Consider the following 24,634-nt stretch of genomic DNA (forward strand, 5'->3'; position numbering starts at 1 on the left):
TTAAGCACAAAAGATTACAGTTACAAAGTTAAAGTTATCTTAAAAAACATTACCCCCAAAAGTCTCCCTAATTGGCCAGACCCACAAGTTCACATCTTCCAGGCAACGCTCCCTTACAGATGTTTAAACTGTAAAAATCCAGTAATTTTACCCGAGACAAAGCTGCTGTCACTTTAATAAATGTGTACCACATGACTTTGCAAACACACTCCCACTCTGCTGTGGAAATCTAAGAATCTTTCAGATACAGGACTGCTTTTCCCAGCCCATTACTATTCTAGTTTGACTGGATAATTCCCACATCACCTTCTCCCAGCACAGAGTTGCTTCAATCAGGAGGTCTTCCTGACACAACCAGCAACAAATCCTCTCAACATCTCTCCTTAAATATCCTTTTTCCCTTTCACCTTCAGTCTTCCCTTTCACACCCTCAGCACTTCTTTGAACTCAACCTGCGGGATTTTACGACCTTGTTCGGGCGAGGCTTGTAAAATCCCACCCAAGGGCAACGGAGAATTCTGCTCTGCGAGCTTTGGGGCGGGTGAGGCGGTAAAAGTCCAGCCAACGTTTCCAAAATATTAAAATCTTTCATGTTTTGCCTTTTGCCCACACTTTTGTGATCAAATAAAAACCTTCCTTTGTTTACTGATGGAACAAAGGTTCCCCTTTGAGGTTTAACAGCTGAAACAAAAACATATCCCTTTGTATCTCCTAATGCAAATTTTGAAACCTAGCCTATTTACTTATAAACGACTTGAGCAGGAAAATCTCATTACAAATGTATGCATCACCTTCACACCTTTTCTCTCAAATGTTCCAGACAAATGGTCTCCATTAATGTTTCCCCAGTCTAATTAAACCGCACACACACTCACACTTGTGCACAGAGACAGATCACCCACATGCACACACGCACCTACACACACACACAGATACACACTCACAACATGTACTCACAAACACTGCACACATGCACACAAACCCCCACACACACACTGGCCCCCCCAATCACCACACACACCTGCACACATGCTCACTCACACACATGGTCACATACACATACAATACATGCTTGCTCACATACACATACAATACATGCTTGCTCACACTCACATTCATACACACTCACGCACACACAATATGAGAACGCCTTCCAAGTCATCAGAGACAGCAGGGTGTGGCAGAGAGGAGGCCATCTCTGCCTCCACTGTGAATATTGGGGATGCAGCAAGATAGGGTTAGGATAGAGATGAAGATGTAGCTCTATAGTGTGGACACAGGGGTTCATCACTTGTTCCTAATATTCCCCAGTGTAAATACACTGATAACCGGTCTCCTTGTCCATGGCTCACATTACAAAGAACAAAGAAAATTACAGCACAGGAACAGGCCCTTTGGCCCTCCAAGCCTGCACCAACCATGCTGCCCGACTTAACTAAACCCCCTACCCTTCCGGGGACCATATCCCTCTATTCCCATCCTATTCATGTACTTGTCAAGATGCTCCTTAAAACTCACTACCGTATCCGCTCCCACTACCTCCCCCGGCAATGAGTTTCAGGCACCCACTACTCTCTGTAAAAAATCTGCCTCGTACATCTCCTTTAAACCTTGCCCCTCGCACCTTAACCCTATGCCCCCTAGTAATTGACTCTTCCACCCTGAGAAAAAGCTTCTGACTATCCACTCTGTCATGCCTCTCATAATCTTGTAGGCTTCTATCAGGTCTCCCTTCAACCTCCGTCGCTCAAGTGAGAACAAACCAAGTTTCTCCAACTTTTCCTCATAGCTAATGCCCTCCATACCAGCAGCATCCTGGTAAATCTTTTCTGTACCCTCTCCAAAGCCTCCACATCCTTATTGTGGTGTGGCAACCAGAATTGAACACTATATTCCAAGTGCAGCCTCACTAAGGTTCTATAAAGCTGCAACATGACTTGCCAATTTTTAAACTCAATACCCCGGCCAATGAAGGCAAGCTTGCCGTATGCCTTCTTCACTACCTTCTCCACCTGCATTGCCACTTTCAGTGACCTGTGTACCTGTACACCCAGATCCCTTTACCTATCAATACTCTTAAGGGTTCTGCCATTTACTGTATATTTCCTATCTGTATTAGAATGCATTACCTCACATTTGTCTGGATTAAACTGCATCTGCCATCTCTCCGCCCAAGTCTCCAACTGGTCTATATCCTGCTGTATCCTCTGATGTTCCTCATCGCTATCCGCAAATCCACCAACCTTTGTGTCGTCCGCAAACTTACTAATCAATCCAGTTGCATTTTCCTCCAAATCATTTATATATATATTACAAACAGCAAAGGTCCCAGCACTGATCCTGTTATGTTGAGATGTGTTTGTGTGATTCCCCAGTGCAACCTTAGGCCCCTACATTAAATGAAGTCAGGGTCACAGTCCAGGGCATCTCCCATGTGCAGGGCGTAACCCTCGGCCACAGTGAATATTCCATCGCAAACCCATTGCCCACATTGTTGATGCTAATACACTGTGAGGGATTGTATTTACTGCAGGAATATCGAGCTTCAGTGCTGCCAGCTCATGTGATGTTACTCATGATCTGCGCAATTTTGAGTGCGGAGGGGGGGGCGGCAGCTGCCTACCCGATTCTGCTCTGCATTCTGGGCAGGTGTGTGTGTGATATGAAGGGTGATCGCTCCCAGTTTCTTTCTGGTGTTTTCCAAAGAATTCTCACTGAACCTTGTCGTTGTCCTTTTGGAATCCTGCAGCTATTGGTGCCACGTGGGTTTACCCACCTCACCTGGCAAAGGAATGGCCTCACCGCCTGCCGCCCGGACTTCCAGAACCTTCACACCCTCCTCTCTCTACTTCCTCCTCATTGGAGTAAACGTGTAGCTCCTCCATCTCCTCGCCACCCTCAACACCCTCCTCTCCACGTGCCATTGGCAGATTGTGTGGCGTGGAACAAACCGCAGTGATATGTGATAGTTTCTGGGGAGTGTAGCTGGGTGCCGTGCCCGATCACTGGCATCGGGACCTCACTTTCAGGATGCCAGCAGTGTGCTCCACCAAGCTCTGGCTTGTGGCATGAGCCTCCTAATATCTTGGCTCTCATCTAGAGCCTCAGGCCACCCAAGGGCATCACCAGCCACTTCCTCTGTGGGTAGCCCTTGTCCCTGAGGAGCCAGCCCTGCTGCCTCTGTGGATCCTGGAGGATGGCAGGGATCTGAGAACAGCTGGTGATGTCTGAGTCATGGACACTCCCAGGGTATCATGCTCAGACATACAGGACCCGTTTGTTATAACAAAGAACAGTACAACATAGGAACAGGCCCTTTGGCCCATCAAGCCTGCTCCAATCATGTTGTTCTATCTAGACCAACCGCTTGTATCCCTCTATTCCCCGTTTGTTCATGTGCCTATCAAGATAAGTCTCAAATGTCGCTAATGTATCTGCCTCAACCACCTCACTTGGCAATGCATTCCAGGCCCCCATAACCCTCTGTGTAAAAAACGTCCCTGCACATCTCCACTGAACCTTTCCCCCCTTATCTTGAACTTGTGCCCCCTTGTAATTATCATTTCTGCCCTGGAAAAAAGCTTCCAATTGTTCACCCTATCTATACCCCTCATAATTTTATAAACTTCTATCAGGTCACCCCTCAGTCTCTGTCTTTCCAGGGAGAACAATCCCAGTTTATTCAATCTCTCCTCATAGCTAATACCCTCCATACTAGGCAACATCCTGGTAAACCCCTTTCCTGTACTTCTGGGAGTGTGGTGTGGTGACCAGAATTGGACACAGTATTCCAAATGTGCCCTAACCAAAGCTTTTTATAACTGTAATAATTTGCTCCGGCTGATGAAGGCAAGCATGCCATATGCTTTCTTCACCACCTTTTCTACCTGTGCTGCCACTTTTAAAGATCTTTTAAGGACCTGTACTCCCAGATCTTTCTGTGTATTTATTCTCCTGATGGTTGTACCATTTACTTTATAGCTCCCACCTGAATTGGATCTACCAAAATGCATCACCTTGCATTTGTCTGGATTAAATTCCATCTGCCATTTCTTCATCCAATTTTCAGTCGATCTATATCCTATATGATTGCCCACCAACTGAACACTAAGCAAATGAAAACCCTTGTAGTTCACACACTGGACTGCTTATTGCCAAGGGGATCTTAGACCCACGTGAGTGCAGTCAATGGCACCCAGCACCTGTTGAAAACTGCAAATCCCAGCACTCTCCTCTGACCTTGGTCAAATTTAACTGAGCCGTGCTCCTTGGTGAAGGAGGTCCATGACCTCCAGGATACATTTGTGGGAGGAGTCTTGAGAAATCCCACCGAGGTCACCAGTGGAACCCTGGAAGGAGTCATTACTGTAGAAATTGAGTGCAGTGATCACTTTAATTGGCAATGAATGTCCTCCGAGTCACCAAATGCTGCAGTAGGTGGCATGTGTGAGTAACCAGTTGCAGTCATTGCCAATTGCAGCCTCCAGCCACATTGCTTCTCACTGCTCTGCAGGTAGGACAAGCACCGTCAGTATACTCTGGGTCTGATGAGATGCGTATGAATGACGGCACTCTGTGGATCTTCCTCTATGTATGGACTAGGTGCCTGAAGATTGGAGAGTGGCAAATGTTGTGCCTTTGTTTAAAAAGGGCTGCAGGGAAAAGCCTGGGAACTACAGGCCAGTGAGCCTCACATCTGTGGTGGGTAAATTGTTGAAGGTATTTTGAGAGACAGGATCTACAGGCATTTAGAGATGCAAGGACTGATTAGGGACAGTCAGCATGGCTTTGTGAGTGAAAAATCATGTCTCACAAATTTGATTGAGTGTTTTGAAGGGGTAACCAAGAAGGTAGATAAGGGCAGTGCAGTTGATGTTGTCTACATGGACTTTAGCAAGGCCTTTGACAAGGTACCGCATGGTAGGTTGTTGCATAAGGTTAAATCTCACGGGATCCAGGGTGAGGTATCTAAATGGATACAAAATTGGCTTCTTGACAGAAGCCAGAGGGTGGTTGGAGAGAATTGTTTTTCAAACTGGAGGCCTGTGACCAGCGGTGTGCCTCAGGGATCAGTGCTGGGTCCACTGTTATTTGTCATTTATATTAATGATTTGGATGAGAATATAGGAGGCATGGTTAGTAAGTTTGCAGATGACACTAAGATTGGTGGCATAGTGGACAGTGAAGAAAGTTATCTCCAATTGCAACGGGGTCTTGATCAATTGGGCCAGTGGGCTAACGATTGGCAGATCGAGTTTAATTTAGACAAATGGGAGGTGATGCATTTTGGTAGATTGAACCAGGGCAGGACTTACTCAGTTAATGGGAGGGCGTTCGGGAGAACAAAGAACAAAGAACAGTACAGCACAGGAAACAGGCCCTTCGGCCCTCCAAGCTGTGCCGCTCCTTGGTCCAACTAGACCAATCGTTTGTATCCCTCCATTCCCAGGCTGCTCATGTGACTATCCAGGTAAGTCTTAAACGATGTCAGCGTGCCTGCCTCCACCACCCTACTTGGCATCGCATTCCAGGCCCCCACCACCCTCTGTGTAAAAAACATCCCTCTAATATCTGAGTTGTACTTCGCCCCTCTCACCTTGAGCCCGTGACCCCTCGTGAACGTCACTTCCGATCTGGGAAAAAGCTTCCCACCGTTCACCCTATCTATCCCCTTCATAATCTTGTACACCTCTATTAGATCTCCCCTCATTCTCCGTCTTTCCAGGGAGAACAACCCCAGTTTACCCAATCTCTCCTCATAGCTAAGACCCTCCATACCAGGCAACATCCTGGTAAACCTTCTCTGCACTCTCTCTAACACCTCCACGTCCTTCTGGTAGTGCAGCGACCAGAACTGGACGCAGTACTCCAAATGTGGCCTAACCAGCGTTCTATACAGCTGCATCATCAGACTCCAGCTTTTATACTCTATACCCCGTCCTATAAAGGCAAGCATACCATATGCCTTCTTCACCACCTTCTCCACTTGTGTTGCCACCTTCAAGGATTTGTGGACTTGCACACCTAGGTCCCTCTGTGTTTCTATACTCCTGATGACTCTGCCATTTATTGTATAACTCCTCCCTACATTATTTCTTCCAAAATGCATCACTTCGCATTTATCCGGATTAAACTCCATCTGCCACCTCTCCGCCCAATTTTCCAGCCTATCTATATCCTGCTGTATTGCCCGACAATGCTCTTCGCTATCCGCAAGTCCAGAGTTAGAATTAGAGTTAGAGTTAGAGAACAAAGAGATCTCTGGGTACAGGTTCATAGCTCCTTGAAAGTGGAGTCACAGGTGGACAGAGTAGTGAAGAAGGCAAAAGGCATGCTTGGTTTCATCGGTCAGAACATTGAATACAGGAGTTGGAATGTCTTGTTGAAGTTATACAAGACATTGGTAAGGCCACACTTGGAATACTGTGTGCAATTCTGGTCACCCTATTATAGAAAGGATATTATTAAACTGGAAAGAGTGCAGAAAAGATTTACTAGGTTGCTACTGGGACTTGATGGATTGAGTTATAAGGAGAGGCTGGATAGACTGGGACTTTTTTCTCTGGAGCGTAGAAGGCTGAGGGGTGATCTCATAGAGGTCTATACAATAATGAGGGGCACAGATCAGCTAGATAGTCAATATCTTTTCCCAAAGGTAGGGGAGTCTAAAACTAGAGGGCATAGGTTTAAGGTGAGAGGGGAGAGATACAAAAGTGTCCAGAGGGGCAATTTTTTCTCTCACAGGGTGGTGAATGTCTGGAACAAGCTGTCAAAGGTAGTAATAGAGGCGGGTACAATTTTATCTTTTAAAAAGCATTTAGATTGTTACATGGGTAAGATGGGTATAGAGGGATATGGGCCAAATGCGGGCAATTGGGACTAGCTTAGGGGTTTTTTAAAAAAAAGGGCAGCATGGACAAGTTGGGCCGAAGGGCCTGTTTCCATGCTGTAAACCTCCTATGACTCTATGAGGCCTTGCTGCCCCTTGATCTTTACAGTTCTGCTCCTCCCATTGCAAAGCCAGGTGCATCTTCCCATATTCTTTTCCTTTTTCATTCCTGCTGTGACGCCATGAGGCAGAGAGGGTGATCAGCAATCTCCATCTTCCTGATGGTTTCCTCACTGCAGTATCGGAGAGAGAAGTGTGGATCCGCAATGTTTCTCCGACCCCTTCACACATGCCGGAGAATGCTGGTCACCGCTCGGATGCCTGACCAAAACCTCTGCCCCACACCACATGACCACGTGGCGGCAGCTTTGGTTACTCGTTGGCACTCTGTGCTGTCAGCTCAGGCACAAGTATTACCCTAACATGCACTCACTCCTTGGCTGGGCAATCATAGGTGTCATGGTGGCACAGTGAGTAGCACTGCTGCCTCACAGCGCCAGGGACCCGGGTTCAATTCCAGCCTCGGGTCACTGTCTGTGTGGAGCCTGCATGTTTTCCCCGTGTCTGCATGGGTTTCCTCCGGGTGCTCCAGTTTCCTCCTACAGTCCAGAGGCGTGCTGGTTAGGTGCATCGGTCATGCTAAATTTCTCCCTCTGTGTACCCAAACAGGCACCTGAGTGTGGCGACTAGGGGATTTTCACAGTAACTTCATTGCAGTGTTAATGTAAACCTACTTGTGACTAATGAATAAACTTTTAACTTTAAACTTTAGCTTGCACCATGAGGATTTCTGCTCACAGCCAGAATAACTGCAATGTGAGGGATTCTGAGCTCCTCCCTCAGTGACAGTTCTATGCCCACCTCTCACAAGGGGATCCTCTAACTTGCCCAGTCACCTAATTTTCTGTGGTCCCATACTCTGCAGTTTGTGTCCAAGTAGTTGGAAGTTCAGGAGTAATTGGTGGCACTGTCTGTAATTTGTGTTGCTTGAATGGGAACAATTGCTTCAGAAGCTAGACTTCAAACATGGCAATGGAGCTGATGCTGAACGGTCCCAGCTGTGGAAGAATGGCCAAACTTGAAATGTTTCTCCAAATGCATGGCCAATTTTTTCACTCCCCCCCCCCCCCCCCCATTTCAGGCTGTGCCCCCCCGCAACCCCAGCTCCCCTTCCATATTCGCCTTGCTAATTGCTTTCTGTAAACTTTCTGTGATTCCTGTACAGGGGATTAGCGAGGTAAATATATGGGGTTCCAGGAATAGAGCCTGTGTGGGATTGTGGTCAGTGCAGACTTGATGGGCCAAATGGCCTCCTTCTGCACTGGAGGGGTTCTATGATTCTCTGAATATCTACATTTGCTAGACTCTCACCATTTAAAGCAAATTCTTTTAAGAACATAAGAACATAAGAAATAGGAGCAGGAGTAGGCCATCTAGCCCCTCGAGCCTGCCCCGCCATTCAATAAGATCATGGCTGATCTGAAGTGGATCAGTTCCACTTACCCGCCCGATCACTATAACCCCTAATTCCCTTACCGATCAGGAATCCATCTATCCGTGATTTAAACATATTCAACGAGGTAGCCTCCACCACTTCAGTGGGCAGAGAATTCCAGAGATTCACCACCTTCTGAGAGAAGAAGTTCCTCCTCAACTCTGTCCTAAACCGACCCCCCTTTATTTCGAGGCTGTGCCCTCTAGTTCTAGTTTCCTTTCTAAGTGGAAAGAATCTCTCCATCTCTACCCTATCCAGCCCCTTCATTAACTTATAGGTCTCTATAAGATCCCCCCTCAGCCTTCTAAATTCCAACGAGTACAAACCCAATCTGCTCAGTCTCTCCTCATAATCAACACCCCTCATCTCTGGTATCAACCTGGTGAACCTTCTCTGCACTCCCTCCAAGGCCAATATATCTTTCCGCAAATAAGGGGACCAATACTGCACACAGTATTCCAGCTGCGGCCTCACCAATGCCCTGTAAAGATGCAGCAAGACATCTCTGCTTTTATATTCTATCCCCCTTGCGATATAGGCCAACATCCCATTTGCCTTCTTGATCACCTGTTGCACCTGCAGACTGGGTTTTTGCGTCTCATGCACAAGGACCCCCAGGTCCTTCTGCACAGCAGCATGTTGTAATTTCTTTCCATTTAGATAATAATCCAATTTGCTATTATTTCTTCCAAAGTGAATAACCTCGCATTTGTTAACATTATACTCCATCTGCCAAATCCTCGCCCACTCACTCAGCCTGTCCAAATCTCTCTGCAGACCTTCTACACCCTCCACACGATTCACTTTTCCACTTATCTTTGTGTCGTCTGCAAACTTTGTTACCCTACACTCAGTCCCCCCCTCCAGATCGTCTATATAAATGGTAAGTAGTTGAGGCCCCAGTACCGATCCCTATGTTTTTCTATGTTTCACTCCTAAATGGATAACTCCATATTTCCCCTGTTGTGTTCCACCTGCCTGGTGTACCATTGAAAACAGAATTACACCACTTGTTTCACTGAAAATGGGAGGGGCGAGAGGCGTGGAGTGTGGGGCGTGGAGTGCGGGGCGAGGGGTTGGGGTGCAGGGGCGATGGGTGAGGGGTGCGAGGCGAGAGGCGTGGGGTACAGCGCGTGGGGCGAGGGAGGAGGAGTGCGTGGGGTGGGGCGCGGGGCCTGGGGTGCGGGGCCTGGGGTGCAGCGCGAGGGGCGTGGGGTGCAGGGGGTGGGGTGCGGGGCAAGGGGTTTGGTGCGGGGCAAGGGGTTTGGGGTGCGGTGCGGGACGTGGGGTGCGGGACGTGGGGTGGGGTGCAAGGTGCATGGGGCGCGGTGTGAGGAGCGTGGTGCGCGGGGTGGGGTGCGAGGGGCGTGGGGTGCGGTGCGAGGGGCGTGGTGCGTGGGGTGCGGTGCGAGGGGCGTGGGGTGCGGTGCGAGGGGCGTGGGGTGCGGTGCGAGGGGCGCGGTGTGAGGAGCATGGTGCGCGGGGTGGGGTGCGAGGGGCGCGGGGTGGGGTGCGAGGGACGTGGGGTGCGATGCGAGGGGCGTGGTGCGAGGGGCGTGGGGTGCGGGGCGAGGTGCGTGGGGCGTGCGGTGCGAGGGGCGTGGGGTGCGAGGGGCGTGGGGTGCGGGGCGAGGTGCGTGGGGCGTGCGGTGCGAGGGGCGTGGGGTGCGAGGGGCGTGGGGTGCGGGGCGAGGTGCATGGGGCGTGCGGTGCGAGGGGCGTGGGGTGCGAGGGGCGTGGGGTGCGGGGCGAGGTGCGTGGGGCGTGCGGTGCGAGGGGCGTGGGGTGCGAGGGGCGTGGGGTGCGAGGGGCGTGGGGTGCGGGGCGAGGTGCGTGGGGCGTGCGGTGCGAGGGGCGTGGGGTGCGAGGGGCGTGGGGTGCGGGGCGAGGTGCATGGGGCGTGCGGTGCGAGGGGCGTGGGGTGCGGGGCGTGGGGTGCGGTGCGTGGGGCGTGGGGTGCGGTGCGAGGGGCGTGGGGTGCGGGGCGTGGGGTGCGGTGCGTGGGGTGCGGTGTGTGGGGCGTGGGGTGCGGGGGGCGCGGGGCGTGGGGTGCGGTGCGGGGGGCGCGGGGCGTGGGGCGTGGGGTGCGGTGCGAGGGGCGTGGGGTGCGGTGCGGGGGGCGCGGGGCGTGGGGTGCGGGGGGCGCGGGGCCAGTGGCGTGGGGTGCGGGGCGGGGTGTGCAGGGCGTGGGGCGCAGGGTGCAGGCCGAGGGGCGGGGTGTGCAGGGCGGGGTGTGCAGGGCGTGGGGTGCAGGGCGAGGGGCGTGGGGTGCAGGGCGGGGCGAGGGGTGCAGGGCGGGGTGCGTGGCGAGGGGCGTGGGGTGCAGAGTGAGTGACAGCTGAGATCTGCTGTTTGCAATCCCTGCATCACGTGGGAGCTTCAGAACACTTCACAAGTCTCACGTGTGTCGGAGCTCTCTCCAGCTCCTGGAGTTCAAACTCAGGATTTCAGAGCCTGAGGGGCAGCAGGAGTCACTGTGAAACGCAACACCAGAAATAGGGGCAAGGGTAGGCCACTCGGCCCATCCAGCCTGCTCCACCATTCAGTACCATCATGGCTGATCCACTCCACTTTCCCGCCCACTCCCCATATCTCTCACTTCCCGGAGAGACCAAAAACCTGTCTATCCCAGCCTTTAAACAATTCCGCAGTGGAGCACCCAGAATGCCCTGGGGGAGAGAATTCCAAAGAATCATGAATTTGAGTAAAGAATTGTCTCCTTATCTGAGTCCTAGAAGATCGACCCCTCATCCTGAGACTCTGCTCCCGTGTTATAGATTCCCCGACCAGCAGAAACAATCTCTCAGCGTACCCCCGATCAAGCCCCTTCAGAATTCTGTACTTTTTAATGAGATCACTTCTCATTCTTCGAACCTCCAGAGAAAATAAACTCAGCCTCTTATCACAGGACCTCTCCCTCATCCCAGGGATTAATCTAGTGAACCCTCGCTGTAACCGTCTCCAATGTGAGTCTATCCTTTCTGAAATGTAGAGACCAAAACTGCCGACGGTATTCCAGATGTGGTCTCACCAAAACCCTGCACAACTGGAGCAAGATGTCTTTATTCCTGTACTCCAATCCCCTCGCAATAAAGACCAACAGACCATTCACCTTCCTGGTTGCTTGCTGTACCTGCACGCTAACTTTCTGTGTTCTTTGTACCGGTACACCAAATCTCTGAACATTTGCCTCGTAACTCAAGCCCTCAACTTCAAAACCTTGGATCAGACTCTGAACAAGGACTTGTCAAAACTTGAACAATACTGCGACATGCACACACGCACACACATGCGCACGCACACACATGCGCACACACACACATGCACACACACACACACCTGTGTGTTATCACAGTTGGTGTCACCTTTGCCAGTGTCACTGGTGTTACCAGTCCCAGTTTATCAATACCAGTGGCACCAGTTTAAGAACAAGAACAAAGAACAATACAGCACAGGAACAGGCCCTTCGGCCCTCCAAGCCCGCGCCGCTCCCCGGTCCAGGATTGAATCCTGAATCCAGGATCCCCGCCCAATTTTCCAGCCTATCTACATACCAATATCCTATCCACCGAGCTGTCCCTCACAGCTACGATGCTTTGTTCATTACAACCTATTAACTTACCCCCACCCCCCCATTCCAGACCATGTGATCTCCAGGGAGAGGCGAAAACCCAGAGTGAAAAACCCCAGGGCCAATATGGGGAAAAAAAATCTGGGAAATTCCTCTCCGACCCCCTGAGGCGATCGAAACGAGTCCAGGAGATCACAATGGCCCCGATCGGAAAATGCTTCCCAACCCTAGTCATTTCCACTTCCACGAACACCATATGAATTCCCTGCCCCCGAGACAGGTTCCCAACTATCCGCAGTCTCACTCTGTACTGGCACCAGCAAGATGATCAAAGAATGAAGCCTTGAAACGAGAAACCAGGAACAATTAGCCCGCGCCGCTCCCTGGTCCAAACTAGACCACTCTTTTGTATCCCTCCATTCCCACTCCGTTCATATAGCTGTCTAGATAAGTCTTAAACGTTCCCAGTGTGTCCGCCTCCACCACCTTGCCCGGCAACACATTCCAGGCCCCCACGACCCTCTGTGTGAAATATGTCCTTCTGATATCTGTGTTAAACCTCCACCCTTTCACCTTGAACCTATGACCCCTCGTGAACGTCACCACCGACCCGCGGAAAAGCTTCCCACCGTTCACCCTATCTATGCCTTTCATAATTTTATACACCTCTATTAAGTCTCCCCTCATCCTCCGTCTTTCCAAGGAGAACAACCCCAGTTTCCCCAATCTCTCCTCATAACCAAGCCCCTCCATACCAGGCAACATCCTGGTAAACCTCCTCTGTACTCTCTCCAAAGCCTCCACATCCTTCTGGTAGTGTGGCGACCAGAACTGGACGCAGTATTCCAAATGCGGCCGAACCAACGTTCTATACATCTGCAACATCAGACCCCAACTTTTATACTCTATGCCCCGTCCTATAAAGGCAAGCATGCCATATGCCTTCTTCACCACCTTCTCCACCTGTGACGTCACCTTCAAAGATCTGTGGACTTGCACACCCAGGTCCCTCTGCGTCTCTACACCCTTTATGGTTCTTCCATTTATCGTGTAGCTCCTCCCTACATTATTCCCACCAAAATGCATCACTTCGCATTTATCAGGATTGAACTCCATCTGCCATTTCCTTGCCCAAATTTCCAGCCTATCTATATCCTTCTGTAGCCTCTGACAATGTTCCTCACTATCTGCAAGTCCTGCCAGTTTTGTGTCGTCCGCAAACTTACTGATCACCCCAGTTACTCCTTCTTCCAGATCATTTATATAAATCACAAACAGCAGAGGTCCCAATACAGAGCCCTGCGGTCACAGTCACAGTCACAGGCCTCCAGCCGGAAAAAGACCCTTCCACTACCACCCTCTGTCTTCTATGACCAAGCCAGTTCTCCACCCATCTAGCCACCTCCCCCTTTATCCCATGAGATCCAACCTTTTTCACCAGCCTACCATGAGGGACTTTGTCAAACGCTTTACTAAAGTCCATATAGACGACATCCACGGCCCTTCCCTCGTCAACCATTTTGGTCACTTCTTCAAAAAACACCACCAGGTTCGTGAGGCATGACCTCCCTCTCACAAAACCATGTTGACTATCGTTAATGAGTTTATTGCTTTCTAAATGCGCATACATCCTATCTTTAAGAATCTTCTCCAACAACTTCCCCACCACGGATGTCAAGCTCACCGGCCTATAATTACCCGGGTTATCCTTCCTACCCTTCTTAAATAACGGGACCACATTGACTATCCTCCAATCCTCTGGGACCTCACCTGTGTCCAGTGACGAGACAAAGATTTGCGTCAGAGGCCCAACGATTTCACCTCTCGTCTCCCTGAGCAGCCTTGGATAGATTCCATCAGGCCCTGGGGATTTGTCAGTCTTTATATTCTCTAACAAAGCTAACACTTCCTCCTTTGTAATGGAGATTTTCTCCAACGGTTCAACACTCCCCTCCGAGACACTCCCAGTCAACACATCCCTCTCCTTAGTGAATACCGACGCAAAGTATTCATTTAGGATCTCCCCTACCTCTTTGGGCTCCAAGCATAAGTCCCCACTTTTGTCCCTGAGAGGTCCGATTTTTTCCCTAACAACCCTTTTGTTCCTAACGTATGAATAAAATGCCTTGGGATTCTCCTTAATCCTGTAAGTGTTAATTTTGCTCTGTTTCTCACGTGTAGATAATATTCCTGAGGGTGCTTCCTGTTTACTGCCTGAGACACATTGCCAGAAAAATCCTTCCTTCACTCTCAGCTCTACAATCATCAACTCAACCAGAGCTCGTACATCGCAGTGAGATTCTTACCAAGTGGATGGGGGTTTCTGTGTCAGCGAGAGATTTGACAGTGTGCCATCTACCTGGTGAGCTGTGATCTAGGAGTTTGTCACCCTGAGGGTAATCAGTAGGATCAGGGTGTGGGGGTGGGGTGATTGTGAAGGCTGCGGTTCAGTGTTATTCCCGATTCACATCACAAGCCTTTGCTTTGGCATGCCAAGACCTCCCTGCGACCTGCCCCCTCTTCCCCCTCCGCATCCCCACAAAGCTGTCTGACCCCCGGGCCGATACATTCCAGGCAGCCATCTTCTCTTTACCTAAAAGTAGCCACATGGTCCGTGCGGCCTGTAACGGCCAGAAGCCTACAATCCAGCTGGCTGCCATTTCCCCACCATCCAGAGGGAGTTTGAGCTCCAGTTACCCTCGTTGGGCTGAGTGGCCTTTCTCCATGTAGTAGCCTCCATGTAATTCTACCCCAGGTGCCTCCTGGGCAGGATAATGCCCACAGCGGGTGTGTGTGCTTCTGGTCCTGGCCGAGCCCCGTTCCGATGTGTAACTCTCAGTGACGGAACAACTCTCACTGTCAAAGCCCTTCATCGGTGCTGATGTTTTGTACAGAAGCTTCGTCTCCGTTTCTTCCAGAGAAATGCAGCAAGTGTTGGGGCAAATTACCAGTAACACAACGGAATGACTTTTGCTTCTGAGTGACTGATTTGATTTAGTCTGAAGTGAAGAGGACAGACCCTCAGCGCCAGTAACAGGGACTGACTCTCTTCCTGTGAAGGCTTCATTGAAGAGATTTGAATTCTGACGGGGAAAATCTCTGAGTTTGAACAGGAGCAGCCCAGTTATTGAGATCTCTGTTCACATTCCGATTGTCAACCAGACTGAATAAAGTCACACCTGTAGCGAGGGGACCTCAACCTGACTTAATACTGAGCTCAAGTCTGATCTTGTAGAGGGGGCTTTACTCTGTGCTGTACCTGTCCTGGGAGTGTTTGATGGGGACAGTGTAGAGGGAGCTTTACTCTGTATCTAACCTCATGCTGTACCTGTCCTGGGAGTGTTTGATGGGGACACTCGGTGCCTGAAATGCGAAGTATTCTATTCTTTTGTTCTTGTGTTCCTCTCCTTAATGAGAATAATATTTACAGAGAAAGCCATTTTGTAAATTTTTATTGAATGCAATGCCATGTTTACGAGAAACTTCCTAATGAAGCTGTCACCTGGCCACGTTTTGTGACGATCGCAGGGTGAGCTCTTTAGCCAGACGCAGAATGTGAGACCAGAGGAATTATTTATTGTTGACCAAGGATGGAGGAGTCACAATGATTGGGAGTGAGAGCAAGAGGAGGCGAGGGTGGGGGAGAGGAAGCGACAGTGAGGAGGAGGGGAGGCTGAGGAATGGGAGGAGTCTGAAGGAAGGTGAGTGGGAGTGGGAATGGGAGGGGTAGTGAGGGGGTGGGGAGGGTGGTGAGGGGAGGGACTTGAGATGAGGGTGGGGAGGATAATGGTCCACTTTATGAGGTGGGATTGAGGCAGGGCCTCAGATCCAGCTGCCTGCTGCTAATGGCTGACATCTGGCAATTGAGAATTTGAATTCTGCATGCAATTTTTTAAAGAACTCTGCAAATAAAGTAGTGCCATGAAAGATTGTCATCACAGTGGAATTGCTTCACCAATATCCTTGAGGAAAGCCAGCCCTCTGTCCTTTCCAGATCTTGGCCTAAGTGTGACCCAGTCCCCTGCCAATGCTGTTGACCCTTAGCTGCCCTCTGAAGCGGTTGAACAAATCAATGGTTCAAGAAGAAGCCCCATCAGTGCCTTGTCAGGGCAGCTAAGGATGGGGAAGAAACACCAGCCTTGCCAGTAACGTTTGGACTCCCAGAACTCCTGTTTGATGGTACAATGTGCGGCCAGCCTGGTGACTGGTTAATTAGACCAGAATGCACTGGCTGGGTACAATCTGTCATGTTGGCAGCACACACTGTTGACGTGCGATGAATACAATGAGAAATTCCATGTGGAACTGGGGAGCCAAGGTAACCATTCCACACGCACTCCTTTCACCTATCCGAATATTTAACAAGAGCTTTCTTTAAGCTGAAGCCAGCGAAAGTCATCGCTATTTCCTTTCCTACATTATTTCATTCCATTCTCCATCTGAGGAACGGAGAGAAACGATTAGGTGAAGTATTGCTGGGGAACGACCAATGGTAACATGGCGTTTCACTCAATAAACTGTGCACAGGGAGTGCGGTTGAGTTATTGAGCTCACTGATGCTTGAGTGAGGAAAGGACTCTCCCGGTGTGGCACTGAGACATTCTGACCAACAGTTTCCAGGTTCAAGCCCCACATCAGCCCTGATACCCACTGGAGTTCCGGGGGATGTGGAGGAGCTTCTGTTCCTGATCAGTGTGCATGGAGTCCTGACGCTGTCTGTGGTGCTTAACCTGTCCGCACTCGGCTCTGCTCACCCTGCAAGAGAAGCACACGCTCGGGAGGAGACACGTGGGGAAGAGAGGGGAAAGTGGAAGAGAGAGAGGGTGATGGGTGATAGTGAAGAATGTCTAACCTGATCTGACAAACTCGACACAAGCAGGAAGCCATGGCCAAAGTTAACCAGAAGATAGTCTTTAATAATGAGATGTCCTGATGTGAGATATCTGCATTGTGTGGGTGAATGTATAGTGAGGTCTGTCTGCTAATTGTTGCATTAATCCCTTGATGTCAGTAACCAAGTACACTTCGTTATAAACAATGCCAGTGGAATTTTTGTTGTTGATTAAAGATTTTACAAAATAAGAACCTAATTGTGTTGATTTTCTCACTGTTTCTATGGTTACCTGTGTATAGGCCACGGTTCAACAACATCGTGTATTTATGTATCCCCTTTAACAGGGTAAAAATGCCCCAGTGCTCTTCACAGGAGCCTGAATTTGAGATAGAGCACAGGATGGTGAAAGTAGACAGGTGACCCAAAACTTGGTCAAGGAGTTAAGAGTGTGAAGCTAGACAGAGAGGGAGAAAAGTCAGCGGGAATTCCAGAGCTTGGGACCCAGGCAGCTGCGGGAATGCTCACCAATGGTGGAGCAATTGAAATCAGGGATGTTTTTTTTAATACTTTTCCAATTCAATCAAATCAAATCCAATTCAGAGTCTCAACAAGTTGAGACATTTCAGATCCAGGCTGACAAGACAGGACGGGAGACCAAAACCACCCTGTCCTGGGCCTGATCTACATGAGTCAAGCTGATTGGAGAAGGGGGAGGATCCTCCTCCAAGACTTGAGCTCATTTGCATCTTAGCCAAAAGGCCGAGATGCCGCTTTAAAAAATTGCTTCATATGAAACATATGAAGCCTCAGCGTAACCTAATGACCTCAACCAAGTGCAGGCGATCCATACTACACTTGATCTTAGCCAAAAGGCCAAGAAACGATCTTCAAGAGGCCGGAATGAGAGAAGTTCAGATATCCCAGAGCCTTGCCAAACTGGAGGAATCGATAGAGCGGGATTTAAAAACAGGGCTAGGAATTTTCAAACCCAGCTGTTTGTGGATTGGGAACCAGCGTAGGACATGGGGAGAATGGGGAATGGGGAGCAGGGTATTGGGGAAGCTCGGGTTTATGGAGTATGGTAAGACTACCCAGGAGAGTATTGGAATAATGAAGCCTAGGTGTAAGCAAGGCATGAAGGAGGCATTGATTAGACATTTACTGAGAGGAAATGTCAGCGTATATTCCGAGAGAAAACTTTAGGACTTGTTTTTGGAGTATGGGAGATGGCAGCATTGTTAACAGGCTCCCCGTATTGTGAAGCCATGGGTGCTGTGCCCATCATACCCTGGCACGGAGAAGAGGCAGCACACTGCGAAAAGCTACTTTGACATTCAACACTTTCACACATTGAGTTTCTGCAAATTCACTCACTTGTCCCAGCAATGACCAGAGCCCCACATGCGCACGCCCAAGCACGCCCAAACACGCCCTCACGCACGCCCCCGCACGCACCCCCCCCCCCCCCCCCCCGCCCTGCGCGCCACACACACACACAGAATCTCTCACACACAGACATGAACATACACCAAACACAAACGGGTGCACATAAGCACACGATATTATTAATATCGGAGAAACAGTAAGTTGTCTCACAACACCAGGTTGAAAGCACGAGCTTTCAGAGTGCCGCTCCTTCATCAGGTGAGTGCAGGATTTGTTTCACAAATGGGGCACATATAGACACAAACTCAATTACAAGATAATGGTTGGAATGGCGAGTCTTTATAGGTGCAGATAATGCGAGTGGAGAGAGGGTTAAGCACAGGTTAAAGAGGTGTGGATTGTCTCAAATCCTGCACTCACCTGATGAAGGAGCAGTGCTCTGAAAGCTCGTGCTACAAAATAAACCTGTTGGACTTTAACCTGGTGTTGTGAGACTACTTACTGTGCCTATCCCGGTCCAACGCCGGCAACTCCACATCATTTAAACTCGAAAGAGTGCAGAAAAGATTTAATAGGATGCTCTGGGACTTGATGGTTTGAGTTCGAAGGAGAGGCTGGATAGACTGGGACTTTTTTCTCTTGAGTGTGGGAGGCTTGGGGGTGATTTTATAGAGGTTTATAAAATACTGAGGGCTAGATAGTCAATATCTTTTCCCAAAGGTAGAGGAGTCTAAAACTAGAGGGCATAGGTTTAAGGTGAGAGGGGAGAGATACAAAAGAGTCCAGAGGGACAATTGTTTCACAGAGGGTGGTGAGTGTCTGGAACAAGCTGCCAGAGGTAGTAGAAGCGGCTACAATTTTATCTTTCAAAAAGCGTTTAGACATTTGCATGGGTAAGATGGGTATAGAGGGATATGGGACAAATGCAGGGACTAGCTTAAGGGTTTAAAAAAAGGGGTGTTATGGACAAATTGGGCCGAAGGGCCTGTTTCCATGCTGTAAACCTCTATGACACACACACACACAATACACAATATACACACAAAACATGCTCACACATAATACTGTTACGATGCAGAGGTTGTTCCCCTTTAAGACATAACGCTGAATCCCCCAAAGAGGAATCCCTTGCCTCGTAATCTGTTAAAAGTGTGTGGGAAGGTGTGAACTGTCCTTCAGTAACGTTTAGTGGGTAACAACAGAAATACCCCACACTCACTTTAAAATCAACACTTAACAATTTATTTATTTAACTAACAGGGAGATTTAACTAAACGAGTAACATACTGAATAAAATAAGATTCTACTGGAATGCTGTTCAAATAGATACAATATCCATTCATTAACAAAAAATATAATAATAGAATTCAGTCACTCTCAAAAAGAAATACAACCAGGTTTTGTGGCTTTTGCAAACTTTTGGAGTTCCTCTGTTGATTCCTCTAAGTTCTTTCTGATTTGTTGCCTTTCGCTAGTTAGATGGTATACTCTCTTAAAGACATATCTGAAGCTGGCAGAGTTGAGAACTGCTCTCTCCCTCTCGAGGAGAGGTGGCAGTTGCTAACTGGTGTTTTTCCCCCTTGCACTTTCTTTTATATCTGTGATGACCTATCAATTTTCCAATAGGATTGGTCAGATGTTGATAACACCATCAAATTCCAATACTACAGATTCTTGGTATCTGTGAGTGTTTGCTTTAAATTGATAGGCTGAATTCAAAAACATTCAAATACCTGAAGCCTGTTACCAAGGCAACCCTGCTGCTTGGCCTTGGATACAAATGTTTCAGCCAGAGACACCCATATGCACCTCATTTTAAACCTCCAAGCACTGAAACAAAACACCAGCTTTTAAAGGAACCACGCAAATGTTTTTCCCATTAGCTTTTTTACACTCTTTACATCTTTACCAACGTTAAATTCCAACTTCACAAATTCAAGTTCGCACAAAACACACACATTCACTCACACAATCTTACACACACTCACACACATGCTCACACATGTGCACACATCCACACACAAACATACACACATACAATACACAATATACACACAAAGCGCACACACAGTATGCGCACACATGCACATGCACTCTCACACAACACTTACACATACACACAATACATTTACACACACACAGACTCACACGCACAGACACACACACATGACACACGCACACAGACACAATATACACAACCCACAATACACACACAACACACAATATACACAACATATACATACACATGCATGCACATCCACACACAAACACTTAGACACATATGCGCACACATACACACATCATAGAAATCATAGAAACCCTACAGTACAGAAAGAGGCCATTCGGCCCATCGAGTCTGCACCGACCACAATCCCACCCAGGCCCTACCCCCATATCCCTACATATTTTACCCACTAATCCCTCTAACCTACGCATCTCAGGACACTAAGGGGCAATTTTAGCATGGCCAATCAACCTAACCCGCACATCTTTGGACTGTGGGAGGAAACCGGAGCACCCGGAGGAAACCCGCGCAGACACGAGGAAAATGTGCAACCTCCACACAGACAGTGACCCAAGCCGGGAATCGAACCCAGGTCCCTGGAGCTGTGAAGCAGCAGTGCTAACCACTGTGCTACCGTGCCGCTACATGCACACACACACACACAGGTGCATACACACAATACACAGTATACACACAAAACATGCTCTCACATAATACACACACACCCACACTCTCACACATGCACACACATCCACCCGCATAAACACACACAGATACCCATGCACACACAATATATTTTCACACATACAATATACACACAGACTCACACACATACACAGGAGGAAATTTTCCCATCCCACTCAGGCGGGATTTTCCGGTTTTGGGGCGAGCATGGCCAAAAACACCCACCCACATACACACACACACACACACACAGAAACGCACGTGCACACCGACGCGCACACACACACACATATGCACAGACAAAAATACACATGCACACAGATTCACACACAAATACTCGCACACAAACATGCACACGAATACTCACATATAAACAGACACACGTGCATACACAGATTCACACACTCATACACACAGACACACACACAGATTCACACACAGACACACACAATATACACTCAGAGACACAGAATACACACAATGCACACGCATACACAGACACAACACACATACAGACTCATAGACACTCCTACATGCACCTCTACACACAAATACTCACATACGCACACACGTGCATACACATACATACACACACATACCCTCAGACACGCTCAACACACAGATTCACGCACAGACACGCACACAATGCACACACAGACACAACACACACACCTCCACAGACAAATACTCACATACACATACCACACACACGTGCATACACACAATTACACACACACTCAACACACACACACAATACACACAGACACACATGCAAGCATATACACAAACACACATAGACGCACACACACAATACACATACACACACACACTCTCACATACATACCTATACATAGAACAGTACAGCACAGAACAGGCCCTTCGGCCCACGATGTTGTGCCGAGCTTTATCTGAAACTAAGATCAAGCTATCCCACTCCCTATCATCCTGGTGTGCTCCATGTGCCTATCATATAACCGCTTAAATGTTCCTAAAGTGCCTGACTCCACTATCACTGTAGGCAGTCCATTCCGCACCCCAACCACTCTCTGCGTAAAGAACCTATCTCTGATATCCTTCCTATATCTCCCACCACGAACCCTATAGTTATGCTCCCTTGTAATAGCTCCATCCACCCGAGGAAATAGTCTTTGAACGTTCACTCTATCTATCCCCTTCATCATTTTATAAACCTCGATTAAGTCTCCCCTCAGCCTCCTCCGCTCCAGAGAGAACAGCCCTATCTCCGTCAACCTTTCCTCATAAGACCTACCCTCCAAACCAGGCAGCATCCTGGTAAATCTCCTCTGCACTCTTTCCAGCGCTTCCACATCCTTCTTATAGTGAGGTGACCAGAACTGCACACAATATTCCAAATGTGGTCTCACCAAGGTCCTGTACAGTTGCAGCATAACCCCACGGCTCTTAAACTCTAACCCCCGTTAATAAAAGCTAACACACTATAGGCCTTCTTCACAGCTCTATCCACTTGAGTGGCAACCTTTAGAGATCTGTGGATATGGACCCCATGATCTCTCTGTTCCTCCACAGTCTTCAGAACCCTACCTTTGACCCTGTAATCCACATTTAAATTAGTCCTACCAAAATGAATCACCTCACATTTATCAGGGTTAAACTCCATTTGCCATTTTTCAGCCCAGCTTTGCATCCTATCTATGTCTCTTTGCAGCCTACAACAGCCCTCCACCTCATCCACTACTCCACCAATCTTGGTGTCATCAGCAAATTTACTGATCCACCCTTCAGCCCCCTCCTCCATTAATAAAAATCACAAAGAGCAGAGGACCAAGCACTGATCCCTGTGGCACTCCGCTAGCAACCTGCCTCCAATCTGAAAATTTTCCATCCACCACCACCCTCTGTCTTCGATCAGACAGCCAGTTACCTATCCAATCGGCCAACTTTCCCTCTATTCCACACCTCCTCACTTTCATCATAAGCCGACCATGGGGGACCTTATCAAACGCCTTACTAAAATCCATGTATATGACATCAACTGCCCTACCTTCATCAACACACTTAGTTACCTCCTCAAAAAATTCTATCAAATTTGTGAGGCACGACTTGCCCTTCACGAATCCGTGCTGACTGTCCCGGATTAATCCGCATCTTTCTAAATGGTCGTAAATCCAAATACATGTACGCATGCACACACTCGCATACACTCACAAACACACGCACATACACACACACTCACGTTCATACACGCGCACACACACATACACAAAGCACACACAGGTGCACAGACACGCACATGCCAGAATTGTAGCGCCTCGCTCACCTGAGGCTCATATGATCCTGCCCGAGGCCAACAGAAAATGCCGTTCTGCGACCTCGCCCGATCTGATTCCGGGCAATATGTTGCACACATGCAATACATGTGTATATACTGCATACACAATATTGTGTGTACAATATATTTGCACACACACACAAACAATACACCCAAATACAAAAAAAACACACACAAATACTACATGCACACAAATGCACGATACAAACACACACACATACACACTGACACACACATTCACACATAAGCACTTACACACGTTTACACAGCCATTTACATATAAATCCAGGTACAAACACAGTTACACACAAGATGTGAATTGCCTTTAGTTACTAGCTCAGGCTGAGATTTAGCTGGCTGATTCACATCCAGGGGAGTCTGATGCGGTCAGATGTATATTGGGAATTCTGGTTCTTGTTAATTACGAGTTGTTATCCAGAATAATTGGCAGCCAGTCCATCTGTGAGGTTCTGGTAGTGCTATTTTGCGAGAGCGGCAGTGAGATTGTCTCCGTTCTCTTGTCTCTCTGTTGATTTGAGTTAACTGGTTTAATCCCTCGGAAAACACTGCCCCCTGCTGTTTACCTCCTCTCTGCTCACCATCCCAGGTTTTAAACACTCCCTTCAGGTGAAACAGCGCTTCACATGAACCTCCCTCAATCTGGGCTATTACATTCGCTGCTCCCAATGTGGTTGACTCTACATCGGAGAGGCCAAATGCAGACTGGGTGACCGCTTTGCTGAGCACCTTCGGTCCGTCCGCAAGCAGCACCCAGACCTTCCTGTCGTTTGCCACTTCAACACCCCACCCTGCTCCCCTGTCCCCCTGTCCGTCCTTGGCCTGTTCCAGTGAACCCCGACACAAACTGGAGAAACAGCACCTCATCTTCCCATTGGGCACTTTACAGCTTTCCAGACTGAACATTGAGTTCAACAACTTCAGAGTGTCAACTCTCCCCTCCACCTTCACCCCATTTTGTAATTTTTAATTTATATTCTTTTCTTCATTTGATTCATGATTGAGGAGGGAGGGGGGGATGGAGGGAGGGGGGAAGAGGGTGGGAGGGGGCTGGGGGGGAGGGGGAAGAGGGTGGGAGGAAGGGGAGGGGGAGGGATGGGGGGAGGGGGCGATAAGGGAAGGAGGGGGCAGAGAGAGGGAGGGAAGGAGGGAGGGGGAGAGAAGGGAAAGGAGGAGTGAGAGTTGATTCAGTCTGATCTTTTATTCATTCATGGGACATGGGCGTCACCAGCATTTATTGCCTATACCTAGTTGCCCGAGGGCAGCTGAGAGTCAACCACATTGCTGTGACTCTGGAGTCACATGTAGACCAGACCGGGTAAGGACGGCAGATTTCCTTCCCTAAAGGACATTAGTGAACCAGATGGGTTTTTCCGACAATTGACAATAGTTTCACGGTCATTAGTAGATTCTTAATTCCAGATATTTTTATCAAATTTAA

General features: G+C 48.7%; 1 protein-coding gene and 1 non-coding gene across 2 annotated transcripts in view; one reads left to right on the forward strand and one right to left on the reverse strand.

The window, feature by feature from the left end:
• Positions 1 to 14,317, forward strand: part of LOC144501494 (pre-mRNA splicing regulator USH1G-like) — a 42,095-nt gene extending 27,778 nt beyond the window's left edge. Inside the window, exon 3 of the mRNA XM_078225283.1 lies at positions 14,137 to 14,317. The gene's annotated coding sequence lies outside the window, so the exon portion shown is untranslated. The remainder of the gene's footprint in view (positions 1 to 14,136) is intronic.
• Positions 14,318 to 17,481: 3,164 nt separating this feature from the next.
• Positions 17,482 to 17,674, reverse strand: LOC144502118 (U2 spliceosomal RNA). Its single transcript, XR_013499265.1, has one exon. It is a non-coding gene; the product is annotated as a U2 spliceosomal RNA (small nuclear RNA).
• Positions 17,675 to 24,634: the final 6,960 nt, after the last annotated feature.

Source organism: Mustelus asterias, chromosome 12 (assembly GCF_964213995.1).
Source record: "Mustelus asterias chromosome 12, sMusAst1.hap1.1, whole genome shotgun sequence".
Taxonomy (NCBI): domain Eukaryota; kingdom Metazoa; phylum Chordata; class Chondrichthyes; order Carcharhiniformes; family Triakidae; genus Mustelus; species Mustelus asterias.